Raw genomic sequence first — 17,146 nt, forward strand, 5'->3', positions numbered from 1 at the left:
GGCTGGTTTGTCCTATAGATTCTGCACAGTTAGCCTCCTTAACTGTGTGAGTTGATTCCTCCCAAGCTCTCAATCTCATTCTTAACTCCTGACACTTACCTACTTTCAATACATTCTTACTGTTTAATCTTTTTAGTCACTAATTTTTAACAGTGAAACTTACCCCCAAAATGACAGATGTAAAGAGTATTTTTCTCTGAGATTGGGTTGCTATATTAAGTAAGTAAAAATACGGGATACACAGCTAAATCTGAAAATCAGATACAGAATGGATAATATTTTAGTATAAGTATTTCTATAATACTTATATTAACTACTTAATACTTATAGTAAAAAAAAAAATCCATTATTTATCTTAAATTCAAATTTAGCTTGTGCCCTGTATTTTATCTAAAAACTGTACACAGAGAGCACTTTTTAATCTGGAGATTTCAAAGAATCTCTTTGTTGTATTTGCTTATTTAAGATATGGGGGGAAATTTTAAATATTTAGGATGATAATACTTGTGTATTTAATGGTTTTGGCCATCAGTATATAATTAAACCAGTTGGGCTTAAAATTGTGAATACTTCTGGAAGCAATAATACAAGTGTTTATGCTGTTATGAAGCCATTTTTAAAAAGTTGATGCATATTTATATATATGGAGTTTGCAAAAAGTTGAAGGATTCTATGAAGTATTCTGAGACTTTAAAAACAAACAGCATACGTTGTTAAAAGTCCACACTATTCAGCAAGCACTACCGTTCACTTGTATAAGAATAAACTGCTCAAACAATAGTATTATGTATCCGTTCTTCTCAAGTACACTCAAGTCACTAGATCTGCTCTTGCACTTCTTATTAATTAAGATGGAGGCACTGCGAGAAGGCAAGTTCACAATCCTGGATTTAGGAAATGCAGATCACAATCACAACAGGGATGTAACAGCATTTATCCAAGAATCTTTCAGATTGAAAGTTTATCCATTTTTCAAATATATAAAAGAGAAACAATTTCAAATAAAATGAATTTCAAATGGATTATTCTGAGGATAAGTAAAAAAATAGTTGTGAAAATATTTTCTAAAACTATATGTCATTGTGAATGTTACTGTGACACAGTAATGATTCATTTGTTAGTTGAACTATAACCTCAACTGATTTAAAAATTCTTCTCAAGAAAATCAGCACATATTTAATTTTAACTTTTGTCAAGTAACATTCTCAAAAAGAATGCTGACACTGAAAACATTCTATGGAAATATAGTTATTACCCTTTTACTGATAAATAAGTTTATCTTAATAGAAACATCATAGCCTAGGCCAATTTTTATTGCATCTGACCATTTGGATATACACTGTGTATTCTGACTTTTTAATTAATAGACTTTCTTTTTAGAGTGGCTAAGGATTTACAGAAATTTTAATGGAAGGTATGGAGAGTTCCAAGGAGCAGATCAAGGCTATGGTTTTTCCAGTAGTCATGTATGGATGTGAGAGTTGGACTTCAAAGAAGGCTGAGCGCCGAAGAATTGATGCTTTTGAACTGTGGTGTTGGAGAAGACTCTTGAGAGTCCCTTGGACTGCAAGGAGATCCAACCAGTCCATTCTGAAGATCAGCCGTGGGATTTCTTTGGAAGGAATGATGCTGAAGCTGAAACTCCAGTACTTTGGCCACCTCATGCAAAGAGTTGATTCATTGGAAAAGACTTTCATGCTGGGAGAGATTGGGGGCAGGAGGAGAAGGGGACGACAGAGGATGAGATGGCTGGATGGCATCACTGTCTTGATGGACGTGAGTCTGAGTGAACTCTGGGAGTTGGTGACGGAAAGGGAGGCATGGCGTGCTGCGGTTCATGAGGTCGCAAAGAGTCGGACACGACTGAGCGACTGAACTGAACTGAAGGAGCAGATCCTGAGTAGAATTATCTCAGTTTACAAGTTAGAATTTCATTTTTAAAACTAGAGAAAGCCACTGATAATTACATAGTGAAGCAGCATGGCATATATGCAATTATAAAATATTAAATTAAAGAAAATTTAAAAGATGGATTTGAACTATTCATACTAGATGACAAAAGCCAAGTCCAAGATATTCTTATGGCTTCAGCAGAATTAATGGTAGAATTGATTTCGTCTCCACCTGGGTAAAAGGCATTGGAAAGGATTAAAAATATTTATATAAATTATCACTATCTTCAAAGATTTTATAATCCTGATAAACTTAACAATATTAACGAGTTTACAAAAACAGAACATAATGTAGAGGAAACAAGATAATCCAGGGTTGGCTAGAAATACTGCAGTGTGCTGGAGTATAATAAGAGAAAAATAAAGTGGGTAAATCTAAGAGAAGAAGAGCCTGGGAAGTAAGACTGTCCAAAACTAAAAACTAAATGTTTAAGATACTGGCCACAAAATACCTATGTTCATTTATTTACTTATCCATTCACTGAGCATTTTATACACAGACATTTTTTTGTGTGTGTGTGAAAATTACCATACATTAAAATGCAGAATATAAAGATTCAAAAGAACACATTTTCCAATAAAGGTTCAAAGACAAAGCTACAAATCAATAACCAGAAAAATACTACTGCAGAATGATACTAATATAACCAGGAAAATTAAGGCAAAGAGAAAGAAAACAAAACTTGGAAGATTTGAATATAAAAGGTGCTTAGAGAGTCATCAACTATTTAAGAAGGAAAATAAAATCACAAGTAGAATAGAGAATTGTTCTCAAAATATTTTCACCAGTCATTTTTGCTAACATCTAGGTTAGGGTAATATTTACCAGACCTTACTGCAAACCTTTGTAAACAAGCAAGTCATCTCTCTGGAAATATTCATATATATATTTTTAAACCAAATGACTTAATCAAATGCAAACTAAGTATCTCATAACCCAAATTTCCAAATTAGTCACTGTTAAACCATGGGAAATAGAATGGGAAACAGTGGAAACAGTGTTAGACTTTATTTTGGGGGGCTCCAAAATCACTGCAGATGATGATTGCAGCCATGAAATTAAAAGACGCTTACTCCTTGAAAGAAAAGATATGACCAACCTAGATAGCATATTAAAAAGCAGAGACATTACTTTGCCAACAAAGGTCCATCTAGTCAAGGCTATGGTTTTTCTAGTAGTCATGTATGGATGTGAGAGTTGGACTGTGAAGAAAGCTGAGAACTGAAAAATTGATGCTTTTGAACTGTGGTATTGGAGAAGACTCTTGAGAGTCCCTTGGACTGCAAGGAGATCCAACCAGTCCATTCTGAAGGAGATCAGCCATGGGATTTCTTTGGAGGGAATGATGCTAAAGCTGAAACTCCAGTACTTTGGCCACCTCATGCAAAGAGTTGACTCATTGGAAAAGACTCTGATGCTGGGAGGGATTTGGGACAGGAGGAGAAGGGGACAACTGAGGATGAGATGGCTGGATGGCATCACTGACTCGATGGACATGAGTTTGAGTGAACTCCAGGAGATAGTGATGGACAGAGAGGCCTGACTGAGCAGCTGAACTGAACTGAAACCGTATTACCCCCCAGACATTCATGGACAAATTCATAGAAACTTAAAAAAGAACTTGCAAAATGACTAGCAGTAGTTAGACAGGGTGGGATTTTTTGCTTCATAACCTCAGATATGCAGATGACATTACCCTTACAGCAAAAAATGAAGAGGAACTAAAGAGCCTCTTGAAGAAGATGAAAAAGGAAAGTGGAAAAGCTGGCTTAAAACTCAACATTAAAAAAACAAAGATCATGGCATTCAGTTCCTTCATTTCATGGCAAGCAGATGAAGAAACAATGGAAACAGTGACAGACTTTATTTTCTTGGGCTCCAAAATCACTGCAGATGGTGACTGCAGCCATAAAATTAAAAGACACCTGCTCTTTAGAAGAAAAGCTATGACAAACCTAGACAGCATATTAAAACCCAGGGACAATACTTGGCCAACAATGGTCCATATAGATAAAGCTATGGTTTTTCCAGTTGTTATGTAAGGATATGAAAGTTGGACCATAAAGAAGGCTGAACACTGAAGAATTGATGCTTCTGAACTGTCGTGTAGCAGAGGATTCTTGGGAGTCCCTTGGACTGCAAGTAGTTCCAGTCAGTCCATCCTAAAGGAAATCCATCCTGAATATTCATTGGAAGTACTGACCCTGAAGCTGAAACTCCAATAATTCGGCCACCTGTTGCAAAGAGAAGACTCACTAGAAAAGACTGTGATGCTGGAAAAGATAGTAGGTAGGAAAAGCAGACAACAGAAGACAAGACGGTTGGATGGCATCACCGACTCAATGGACATGAATTTGAGCAAGCTCTGGGAGATGGTGAAGGACAGGAAAACCTGGCATGCTGCAGTCTGTGGGGTCGCATAGAGTCGGGTGACTGAGTGACTGAACAATAACAATGTTCAGAACAGCTTATTGACCTAACTAAATGTAGTTGGCTCATAATGTAAGTAAAAATATCAAAACTGAAAGCAGGTCTGCATTGAATGATGCTCTTGATCTGTAGAAGGTCCAAGTATTCTTGCTCACCTACCACCTGAAGAGTGGGACAGATTAGACAAGTAAGGATCATTTTGTTATTTAACAGTGTGAATTAAAAAGAGTCTACATTATCTGAGATTTCAGAATAACTGTCATCATATTTTTTTTTCCTAATAAAATTTTATCTGGGAAATAAGAGTATGATATAAGATCAACATATTTTCAAAAATGGGATTTTTCTCTTTTACTTTATTTTCTCAACTGTACTAAAATAGTAACCAGCATTTCTTCAAAGCTATATATTTTATTACATCTCAGATAAAGGTATTAAAATATCTCTTCTTTAATTAAGAAAAAGAACACATATCCTTGCATAAATACAAATACATATTTTTATAAAATTATAATTTGTATTTATGTGTGTGGAAATTGTTTTCTTTGCTACATGGCATAACTATAATATATAAAATTTTCCCTTGTAAAAGTGTTTATAATTATTATTGCACAGAAATATTCCAAATACCACAAAATATATTTGGGGAAAACACATTTAACATGCTTGACAGTGAAACTTTCAGTCACTTTACATTATTTTTATTACATAAACTTTTTACACTGATATAAAATCTAAATTTGTTACCCTCAGTTCATCAATTCTGTATCATTGCTACGGGACTCCCCTCAGATAAACTTCAAAGCTATCTTGTTCTATTTAAAAATCAAAATACATATCTATCTTAGTTTACTGTATTCAGTTCAGTTCAGTTCAGTCGCTCAGTCATGTCCAACTCTTTGCGACCTCATGAATCGCAGCACGCCAGGCCTCCCTGTCCATCACCAACTCCCAGAGTTCACTCAGACTCATGTCCATTGAATCAGTGATGCCATTCAGCCATCTCATCCTCTGTCGTCCCCTTCTCCTCCTGCCCCCAATCGCTCCCAGCATCAGAGTCTTTTCCAGTGAGTCAACTCTTCGCATGAGGTGGCCAAAGTACTGGAGTTTCAACTTCAGCATCATTCCCTCCAAAGAAATCCCATGGCTGATCTCCTTCAGAATGGACTGGTTGGATCTCCTTGCAGTCCAAGGGACTCTCAAGAGTCTTCTCCAACACCACAGTTCAAAAGCATCAATTCTTCAGCACTCAGCTTTCTTCACAGTCCAACTCTAACATCCATACATGACCACTGGAAAAACCATAGCCGTGACTGTATTAAAACTAATAAAATGCTGTTTTAACTTTAGAGAAATAATATTGACTATTAGGGATTCCCAGGTGGTGTAGAGTAAAGAATCCACATGCCAATGCAGGAGACTCAGGTTTGATCCCTGGGTAAGGAAGATCCTCTGGAATAGAAAATGGCAACCCACTCAAGTAGCCTTGCCTGGAAAGTTCCATGGACACAGAAGCCTGGTGCTCTACAACTCAGGATAACAAAGAGTCAGACATGACTGAGTGACTGAGCATGCCAAAACTTTAGTAGTGACCTTGACACACATTGATAAAACTTCATGAATTTTTTTAAAGGTTTGAATGGTATTTTTTCTCTAATGGATAATGTCATTATATAATAATAAAAGCATATAATTGTGATTGGTGTTTTAAATTAATACCATAAGTGACAATTCTGATTTAAACAATGTATTCACTATGAGAATAATGACTTTGCTTTGGATTCATTTCTGAATTTATTGATAGAAATATCAAAGCTGTGAAAAAAGTTTTAACATAGAAGTATATAATAGCTCTTGTTAACCAAATTCACTTTAAAGGCATCTCAAAGAGCAACTTAATCTTTTTCTTCTCTATGAAAGTCACCAAATTAATTCGTGAATAAAAGCATGAAACTTTATTAAGAAATGATATTTGATCCTAAACCTCATCCAGAAGAAACAGAATTTATACTTGTGAAGTTATCTTGGTATTTAGGGCAAAATTGCTAAATTTGAATAATGTTAAATTTTCTACATGGATAATGTATTTTATAGTATTTAAAGTTATGAAAAACTGCATATTAATTTAGAGTGTACTGTTGTCCAAGAAGGCATATAACAAGATACTTGTTTATGTTTATACAACATTATAGATTGTGAAGTCTTTATATGTTAACTTTTTATTTCAGTGTTTAGAGAGCAACTAAACTACTCTGTCTGCTATCTTGTAATTAAATTTCTTCACTATTCAACTCTTTGGAGGAGCACTCTTGTCTTTATCCATATGAAAACTCCTCTTACTTAATGAAAACGGCAAGTTCTATCAAGGGAATTATATCCCAGGTCTCTTTGTCTAAGCCAAAGAAACTATGAAAGCCTTTGATTTTAACAATTATCCACTTCAGCTACCTTATGTACATACTGAGGACCACCTTCATCTAGTGAATAGTTATATCGTGGTTTGGTCATATATTTATGTAGAGAAGAGCATATTTAAAATATAGGGTAATGTTTCAGTTCTCAACTATAACCAGATGAAATCCAGTTTATAAATACCATGTAGTCTACCCTGCTCTTGATAGTACTCTCTATAATTGCAACAGTATAAATGATTTAGTTTAAAATAAAATATAAAGGGATGGTGAAAGATGCCGTTTTTCTTAGTAGTGAGATTTGACAAATTTTTAGTATTATTTGCCAAGTATAATAGGAGACTTACATGCCCATTGATAAATCAAATTCATTAATTTATCCCATGAAAAAATACATATCAGCAAGCAATTCATAAAGTTAGCAAAGCTGCAAAGTCATATTAAAAAAAAAAATTACAGGCTATAGTGAGACACTATGGAATATTCCATACCAAAAATATTTTTGACATTTCATGCACTGACATTGCAGCTAACAATACAGAGACTTAGTTATTGCTAGGCCACTGCTGAAAGTAGGGGGATATGTTTTTTTTCTCAAAATGAAGAGTAATTAAATTAATATTTCTAAAATACATATATAATAGTATCTGCCACAGAGCAGATATTACATACATGTTTATTTTCAGTTAAATAGAAATGAGGCCATTGTACTAATCTCACGGTCTTCCTATCTCCCTACCTACATTGAGAACTTAAATATAAAAACAAAAATAAGTTCAAAAATATCTCAGTGAAGTCACTCAGTCGTGTCCAACTCTTGGCGACCCCATGGACTGCAGTATTCCAGGCCTTCCTGTCTATAACCAACTCCTGGAGCTTACTCAAACTCATGTCCATTGAGTCAGTGATGCCATACAACCATCTCAGCCTCTGTCCTTCCCTTCTCCTTCTTTCAATCTTTCCCAGCATCAGGGTATTTTCCAATGAGTCAGTTCTTCACATCAGGTCACCAAAGCATTGGAGTTTCAGATTCAGCATCAGTCCTTCCAATGGATATTCAGGATTGATTTCCTTTAGGACGGACTGGCTCAATCTCCTTGCAGTCCAAGGCATTCTCAAGAGTCTTCTCCAACATCACAGTTCAAAATCATCTATTCTTTGGCATTCAGCTTTCTTTATGGTCCAACTCTCATATCCATTCATGACTACTGGAAAAATCATAGCTTTGACTAGACAGACCTTTGTTGGCAAAGTAATGTCTGCTTTTTAATTTGCTGTCTAGGTTGGTCATAACTTTTCCTCCAAGAAGCAAGAGTTTCTTAATTTCATGGCTTCAGTCACCATCTGCTGTGATTTTGCAGGCCCCCCAAATAAAGTCTATCACTGTTTCCACTGTTTCCCCATCTATTTCCCATGAAGTGATGGGACCAGATGCTATGATCTTAGCTTTCTGAATATTGAGTTGTAAGCCAACTTTTTCACTCTCCTCTTTGACTTTCAACAAGAGGCTCTTTAGTTCTTCTTTGCTTTCTGCCATAAGGGTGGTGTTATCTGCATATCTGAGGTTATTGATATTTCTCCCAGAAATCTTGATTCCAGCTTGTGCTTCATCCAATCCCGCATTTCTCATGATGTACTCTGCATATAAATTAAATAAGTAGGGTGACATTATACAGCCTTGACATACTCCTTTTCCTATTTGGAACCAGTTTGTTGTTCCATTTCCAGTTCTGACTGTTGCTTCCTGTTCTGTTACAGATTTCTCAAGAAGCAGGTCAGGTGGTCTGCTATCCCCATCTCTTGAAGAATTTTTCACATTTTGTTGTGGTCCACACAGTAAAAGGCTTTGGCATAGTTAGTAAAGCAGAAGTAGATGTTTTTCTGGAACTCTCTTGCTTTTTTGATAATCCAACAGATGTTGGCAATTTGATCTCTGGTTCTTCTGCCTTTTCTAAATCCAGCTTGAACATCTGGAAATTCACAGTTCACGTACTGTTGAAGCCTGACTTGGAGAATTTTGAGCATTACATTCCTAACGTGTGAGATTAATGCAATTGTGCATTCACTGGCACTGCTTTTCTTTGTGATTGGAATAAAAACTGACCTCTTCCAGTCCTGTGACTACTGTGAGTTTTCCAAATTTGCTGGCATATTCAGTCAAAAATGTCTACAGAATTTATTTTAATTTTCAAGAATGAGAAGACTTTAAATATGCTAATAAATAGTAAATTGTCACTTACTGATGTCATGTAGCTACATTTTAAGTGTTGTGAGGAGGCAGAGACTTAGAGTAATAGACAAACGTGTTATTGAAATGATATTGAGTAAGTGTGATTTAAGAGTTTATTTTGTCTCTGATGATTAGGAAATATATCTGATTAATTGACCTTTTAATGGATTAAAAATAAAAAAACAGAGTGTGACCCATAAAAATACCTGCGAAAGAATTGTCCAGATTTAGAAGAAAACATAATGAAATAAATACACTATATTGGGAGAACTATTGATATGTCTGAACACAACATATAATCTAGTGTGACTGCAAGAGAACAGGGAGAGGGAAGAGAAAAGTCAAAAGAAAGATGGCAAGTGGATAACAGCAAAGGTGGAGGTAGGTTATTAAACTGAATATGAATGTAATGTCTCACTCTTGGTCATATATTATCTCAAAATTATTAATTTGTCAAGGAAAAACTCAGATTAATTTCCCTACATTAAAATAGATTTTCAGCAATACCATACACACCTCCACACTGTAAAGCTACAGGGTGGAATATTAAGTTACAGATTTTTTTTTTTTTAACATCATGTTTTAGAAAAATGAATTTACCAATATCCAGTTCAGCTTTCTCAATTTACGCTGTTGAGGAAGAAAAAAAAATCTACAAATGAGAATTATTTATCCAAATTGTTTTTTGAAGCTTGAAACTAAAATGATGATTTTGACATTAAAATGATGTTTTTAACATAGCAGAATTCTATGACGACCTCTAGAGTAGCTATATTATAAATGTTAAAAAATAATAATAATTCAAAGGTTTAATAATGCTTAAAATAACTATAATTTTAATTATCTGATGTTCTGATTTAATAATATTAAATATCATTCCCAAAGTTCAAATCAATTTCTGTACTGAATACTGTAAAACAAAACAAACAATAGGAACAGTCATTTTGATGAAGGCAAAAGCTCTCAGAAATCAGTTTCCAAACAAAAGTAGAGTAAGAGAGAAAATATCTTTTATTTTAATGTTTCCAAAATAACGATTAAATCATAACTTTAATTAATTGCGGTTTTAGCTTACAAATGTCAGCAAAAATAATTTCTGTATCTCTGAATCTGATTATTTGTTAAACCAGCCTATTTTTCTTATTAATTATAGGTCAATAAGTTTATGTGTGCATCTCCTATGTTAAACACACACACACACTAAAACTGTTGAAGGTAGTTTTTCACAGATATTTGGCAGCTAAACCTGAGTTAAATCTACTTGAGCTTATCAATTTATCTCAGTATTTTCACCAGTCACTTACATATAACTGCTATTTGGTAATATTGCACTGTGTGTGCATGTCTGTGACAATACCATGTGAACATGCCAAAATGAGCAAACGAGCACAGTTAAAAAAAAAAAGAAGTATCTTCTTTTAATGGTAGAGCAGAAAAATAAATTATTATAAGAGCTTGAATTGAGGCAACTTACTGAAAATATGAGGTCAGAAACTACTACCATATTTAATCTAAAAAGCATAACCATAATTTATTGATATTTTATTAGAGGAATGATCAAGAAACAATTAAAAACAGTACCAGTCCATATCTTGAAAGTTGGAAACTGTGACAGTGTCATAACTGAAAATATGTGATAAATGAAGAAGAAATAATTGACAAACTAAGACAAGTTATGACCGAATAAAAAAAAAAAAAAAGAAAAACTTTATATATATATGAAAAGTGAAAGTTAGTTGCACAGTTGCGTCTGACGCTTTTAAATCCCATGGACTGTAGCCCGCCATGTCCTCTGTCCATGGAATTACCCAGACAGGAGTACTGGAGTGGATTGCCATTTCCTTCTCCAGGGGACATTTCTGTCCCAGGGATTGAACCTGGTTCTTCTGCATTGCAGGCAGATTCTTTACCAACTGAGTTACTAGGGAAGCCCATATATATATATATACATACATATAAAACCACTAGTTAGTTTGGATGTGAAACAAGCCCACATGAAAACTCAGCCCTGAAGTGACACTGACTTGCAAAATGTTGGCTGCAGAAATGTGTTATGATGTAAAATAAGTGAAAATATAAGGTAAAAATTTGCTTTTCATCATGAAGCAGCCAACATTTACAATGAAAAATTTGCTTCAATTATGTAATTACTGTAACTGAATAATTTCAATGCTAATAAAACAGCTTTCTACTCATGCTATATTCCTATTTAAAAAAATGAATGAATCTAAGAAACTTTAACATGGCTTTAGAGAAAGTATCATTGGATTAAAGGTGTGTTAAGACCAGGTTGACTGTTCCTGACCAAAAGCCACTATAAGATAAAGTTAACAATAACTGAAAAACACAGCACCTGAAACATTCAAACAACTTTTGTGTATATTATCACAAACAGCAGAAAACATGAGAAATCAGAGCAAAAGTTTTAGCTGCATCAATAATCATTCCGTACCAAAAGCACAAACTCACTATAGGTTGCTGCTGCTGCTGCTGCTGCTGCTGTTAAGTCGCTTCAGTCGTGCCCGACTCTGTGCGGCCCCACAGACGGCAGCCCACCAGGCTCCCCCGTCCCTGGGATTCTCCAGGCAAGAACACTGGAGTGGGTTGCCATTTCCTTCTCCAATGCATGAAAGTAAATAGTGAAAGTGAAGTCACTCAGTCATGTCTGACCCTCAGCGACCCCATGGGCTGCAGCCTACCAGGCCCCTCCATCCATGGGATATTCCAGGCAAGAGTACTGAAGTGGGGTGCCATTGCCTACTCCACACTATAGGTTAGCCAGATTTAAATTTATGTTATAAAACAATGTTTTCAAAATTTACTTTTCCCCAAATATGATCTTTGTGAAAAAGTTATATGGCCAAGGAAATTTATGTCCCAAGGGGAGTCTCAGTGAACAAGTCCTTGGAGATGCTGCTTGCTGCAGAGTTGGAATTTGATTTTGGGAATGCCACTTATGCAGATAGAAATGAGATTCAGATTTATAACCGTGTTAGAGGGAATTGTCCCAAATTCTGATCTTGTAATATTTTTTATTGTTTAACATATTTTATAAATTCTTCTCCAAGAGATTTAGCTTCTTACAGTTATGGAGTTTCCCTGACATTTTGCAGAAAGCAGAAAACTTTAAATATTAGCAATAAATTGATTTATCTTTCTAGCATGGTTGAAGATGTGCAGTTTTATCTGGTACAAGTTAGGCAGACATTATACTGTCTGGTCTTTATTTAGTTATTTATCTCCTGTTTCACAAGGTTTTTATCTAATGTTTAATAAATTTCAGATTTTTTTTTCACTTTTTTTTTTTATTAAATTTTAAAATCTTTAATTCTTACATGTGTTCCCAAACATGAAAAAATATTCATTCATTTAATCTTTATAACGTTTCGAGGATAGGCTTTATTACTATTCTCGTTTTAAAGGTGGAGGGAACTGAAGCACAGCTGACTACCTAATAAGGCCAAAGTCACAGGGTTAATGGATGGGGTAGTAAGATTTGAATTTAGTTAGGGCAACTCCAGAGTTCAGGAACTAAACTACTATGCTATGCTACTTTTTCTGTTATCTTTCCTAGACTCCCCAGAATCACAGATAATGAGTAAAGTGGTGGTTCATCAATGGAATTTGCAGGACAATTTTTAGTAGAGATTTGTAGAAGAGTATTATAGTGTATCTCGCTGTTATTTATTTATGAGCTAGTTGTTTTTCAATGGCCAAGTCATGTCCAACTCTATTATAAATAAAAAGTATTATAGTATATTTTACTGTTATTATAATTACTGTATTCCTTGCGGTGCTAGAGAAGACTCTTGAGAGTCCCTTGGAGAGCAAGGAAATCAAATTAGTCAATACTTAAGGAAATCAACCCGAAATATCCATTGAAGGACTGCTGTTGAAGCTAAAACTCCAATAATTTAGCCACCTAATGCAAAGAGCCAACTCATTGGAAAAAAAACCCTGATGCTGGGAAAGATTGAGAGCAGGAAGAGAAGGGGGTAACAGAGGAAAAGAAGGTTGGATGCCATCACCAATTTAATGGATATGAGTTTGAGCTAACTCTAGGAGATAGTGAAGGACAAGGGGGCCTGACTTGCTGTAGTCTATGGGGTTGCAAAGAGTCAGACACGAGTTAGTAAGTGAACAAGAAGAAGCAGCAGCAGTATTTAAATCTTGGCTATTTGGGAGATTCTAAAAGCTATTTATTTTGGGGTTCCAAAATCACTGAAGATGGTGACTGCAGCCATGAAATTAAAAGATGTTTGCTCCTTGGAAGAAAAGCTATAACCTACCTAGACAGCATCTAAAAAGCAGAGATATTACTTTACCAGCAAAGGTCCATCTAATCAAAACTATGGCTTTTCTATTAGTCATGTATAGATGTGAGAGTTGGACTATAAAGAAAGCTGAGTACCAAAGAATCGATGCTTTTGATCTGTGGTGTTGGAGAAGACTCTTGAGAGTCCCTTGGACTGCAAGGAGATCCAACCTGTCAATCCTAAAGGAAATCAGTCCTGAGTATTCATTGGAAGGACTGATGCTGAACCTGAAACTCCAATACTTTGGCCATCTGATGTAAAGAGCTGACTCATTAGAAAAGACCCTGATACTGGGAAAGATTAAAGGCAGGAGGAGAAGGAGGTGACAGAGGCTGAGATGGTTGGATGGCATCACAAACGTGATGGACATGAGTTTTGAGGAGGCTCTGGGAGTTGATAATGGACAGGGAAGCCTGGCATGCTAAAGTCCGTGGGGTCACAAAGAGTCAGACATGGCTGAGTGACTGAACTGAAAAACTATTTAATGTGACTCTATTTTCATAAATTAAATTTCATATTATTTCCTTAAACTAAAGAATTATAAGCAATATTGTAATTGATTACAAAGGTGCTTGCAAAAAAAAAGAAAGAAAGAAACTCAAGACAATTCAGGATTAGTGATTTCACAAGACTGAGATTAAGTCAGTGAGGAGCCAATTAACACAAAGTGAAAAGGAGTACACCTAAGCTATATATTGTCACCCTGCTTCTTTAACTTATATGTAGAGTACATCATGAGAAACGCTGGGCTGGAAGAAGCACAAGCTGGAATCAAGATTGCCAGAAGATATATCAATAACCTCAGATATGCAGATGACACCACCCTTATGGCAGAAAGTGAAGAGGAACTAGAAAACCCTCTTGATGAAAGTGAAAGAGGAGAGTGAAAAAGTTGGCTTAAAGCTCAACATTCAGAAAATGAAGATCATGGCATCTGGTCCCATCACTTCATGGGAAATAGATGGGGAAACAGTGGAAACAGTATGACTTTATTTTGGGGGGCTCCAAAATCATTGCAGATGGTGACTGCAGCCATGAAATTAAAAGATGCTTACTCCTTGAAGAAAAGTTATGAACAACCTAGATAGCATATTCAAAAGCAGAGACATTACTTTGCCAATAAAGTCCATCTAGTTAAGGCTATGGTTTTTCCTGTGGTCATGTATGGATGTGAGAGTTGGACTGTGAAGAAAGCTGAGTGCCTAAGAACTGATGCTTTTGAACTGTGGTGTTGGAGAAGACTCTTGAGAGTCCCTTGGACTGCAAGGAGATACAACCAGTCCATTCTGAAGGAGATCAGCCCTGGGTGTTCTTTGGAAGGAATGATGCTAAAGCTGAAACTCCAGTACTTTTGCCACCTCATTCGAAGAGTTGACTCATTGGAAAAGTCTCTGATGATGGGAGGGATTGGGGGCAGGAGGAGAAGGGGATGACAGAGGATGAGATGGCTGGATGGCATCACCGAATCAATGGGCGTGAGTTTGAGTGAACTCCAGGAGTTGGTGACGGACAGGGAGGCCTGGCGTGCTGCGTTTCATGGGATCACAAAGAGTCGGACATGACTGAGCAACTGAGCTGAACTGAATTGAACTGAAAGACGTTAGTAATTATGGCATGCAGCAGCAAAACAATTACCTTAATTATTATTACCTATGGTTGCCTGAAATGAATTGCCTAAGTTCTAACAGATGTAGTGATATTATGATCAATGATCATGACAATGTTTACAAGGGTCAATATGTCTGAGGGCGGGAGGGCTGGCCATTTCCACTATGTGGAGAGATGGTGACCAGCTGGAGATTTAAATTCTCATCTCAAAGCCCGGTGAGAACACAGGGATTTTCTTTTTCAATAAAATCATTACTTCTCTTGGTAATGCTAAGATTTATTTAGGTATAAATTTTAAAATAAAATGTATCCCTTCAGTTTGGTGAAGTATGGCACCATTCACTTTTCTAGGACTTTGTTAACAAAGTACTAAAATGTGGTACTTAAAATTCTTAAGAAAAGTAAAGTTTATTGCATCTCAGTACTGGAGGCTAGGAATTCAAGATTAAGGTGTGAGCAGAGTCTTGTTCTCTCTGAAAGCTCTGGAGCAGAATCCTTCCTTGCCTCTTCTTGTTTCTATTATTTGATAGCATTCTTTGGTGTTCCTTGGCGTATGGACTCATCATTCCAGGCATATGACTGACTTTCCCCTTTGTGTCCTCACAGTGCCTTTCCTCTGTGCATATGTGTCTATTGCCCAAATGTCCCCATGTTTATAAGGAACCTAGTCATGTTAAATTAGGAGTCACCCTAATATGCTCATTTTAACTTCATTCTTTCTCTACAACACTTGTTTCCAAACAAGGGCATATTCTGAGGTACTGAGAATTAGGGCTTTAACATATATTTTCTGAGGTACACAATCCAAACCATAATAAGGGTAGATTGAACAACATTCTTTTTTATATGTCAAAATTAGGACATATATTAAGAGAAAGTAAGATAGTGAAATTTGGAAAGAGATCATTAGACAGGATTCTAGTAGAAGGGGCACAATTTCCAAATCTCTCCAAAAATCTCTGCTGAAATATGATAAAGCTGCTATTGCCTTGCTTCAAACAAACACAATGGATCCACATGAGAAAATCATATCAACGAGAAGGGAAATCTCTCTCATATACCATTTTTTTTCCTTTATTGCTACCAGATACACAATAAACACCACATTCAAGATGTTATGAGGGAGAAACTGCAAAGCCAGACTTGTATAAAAAGCTTTACACACCAACATAATTGAAAGATTTGGGTCACACATACAGGGCAGAAACCTAGGAGTTATGTTTGAAGATTTTGAGATAGCTCAACAGAGAAGAAAATAACATATTAGGGTATTAGGCCCAATTTATTAATGTGGAACAGTTGCCAGAAATTTCTGAATCAATCTCCTAGACTGAAAAACTAGGAGTCATTTTAACTACTGGTTCATTTGTTAGCTTAATCTGGACATTGTCAATGGTTCACTTTATATGAAGTTAAAATTCCATGATAAAATATAGAGGAAGAGATCCAAACACTAAAGAGAACTGAAATGCTGGAGTTTATTGATTGTGTGTGATACAACATTCACCCCCTACCTACATCCCTGAGAGAATCCAGAAAACACTGCACTTTGCAGATCACTGAGAAATACACTGATGAATAGATTACCAACCTTACAATCCCTCTCTATCTGTTAGAGAGGAAATGCTACTATTGAAGTATATTATCTATTTGGATTTGATTTACAGATTCCTGGAGTGGCAGAAACAAAGCAATAATACAAAGTTGCTAAGTCCATGCTGTCTTGGTTACTCTGTCAACTACCTGCATTTGTAATCAGAAGGTAAACTTCATAAATCTTTGCCTAACCAATGGTATGATGCCTAGGGCTAAGTCTCATTGCATTAGTTGCTCAGTCGTATCTGACTTTTTGCAAACCCATGGACTGTAACCTGTAGGGTTCCCCTGTCCATGGAATTCTCTAGGCAAAAATATGGGAGTAGGTTGCCATTCCCTTCTCCAGAGGATCTTCTTGACCCCAGGATTGAACCTGTGTCTCCCACATTGCAGGTGCATTCTTAACCATCTAAGCCACCAGTGAAGCCCCATTATCTCCTTTATTCACTTACCTGGAGTTGGGGAAGGTGGAAGGAGAGAGCCCTCTAAGTTTGGAGATTTATTTGAATTTCCTTACATGGTCCTGATGGAACTCCTAGCCCTGAGTCAATTCACAGATACAGAATTCTTTGAAACAAGCTGAAAATGGAAGAACCCTGAGA

Source organism: Capricornis sumatraensis, chromosome 7 (genome assembly GCF_032405125.1).
Source record: "Capricornis sumatraensis isolate serow.1 chromosome 7, serow.2, whole genome shotgun sequence".
Taxonomy (NCBI): domain Eukaryota; kingdom Metazoa; phylum Chordata; class Mammalia; order Artiodactyla; family Bovidae; genus Capricornis; species Capricornis sumatraensis.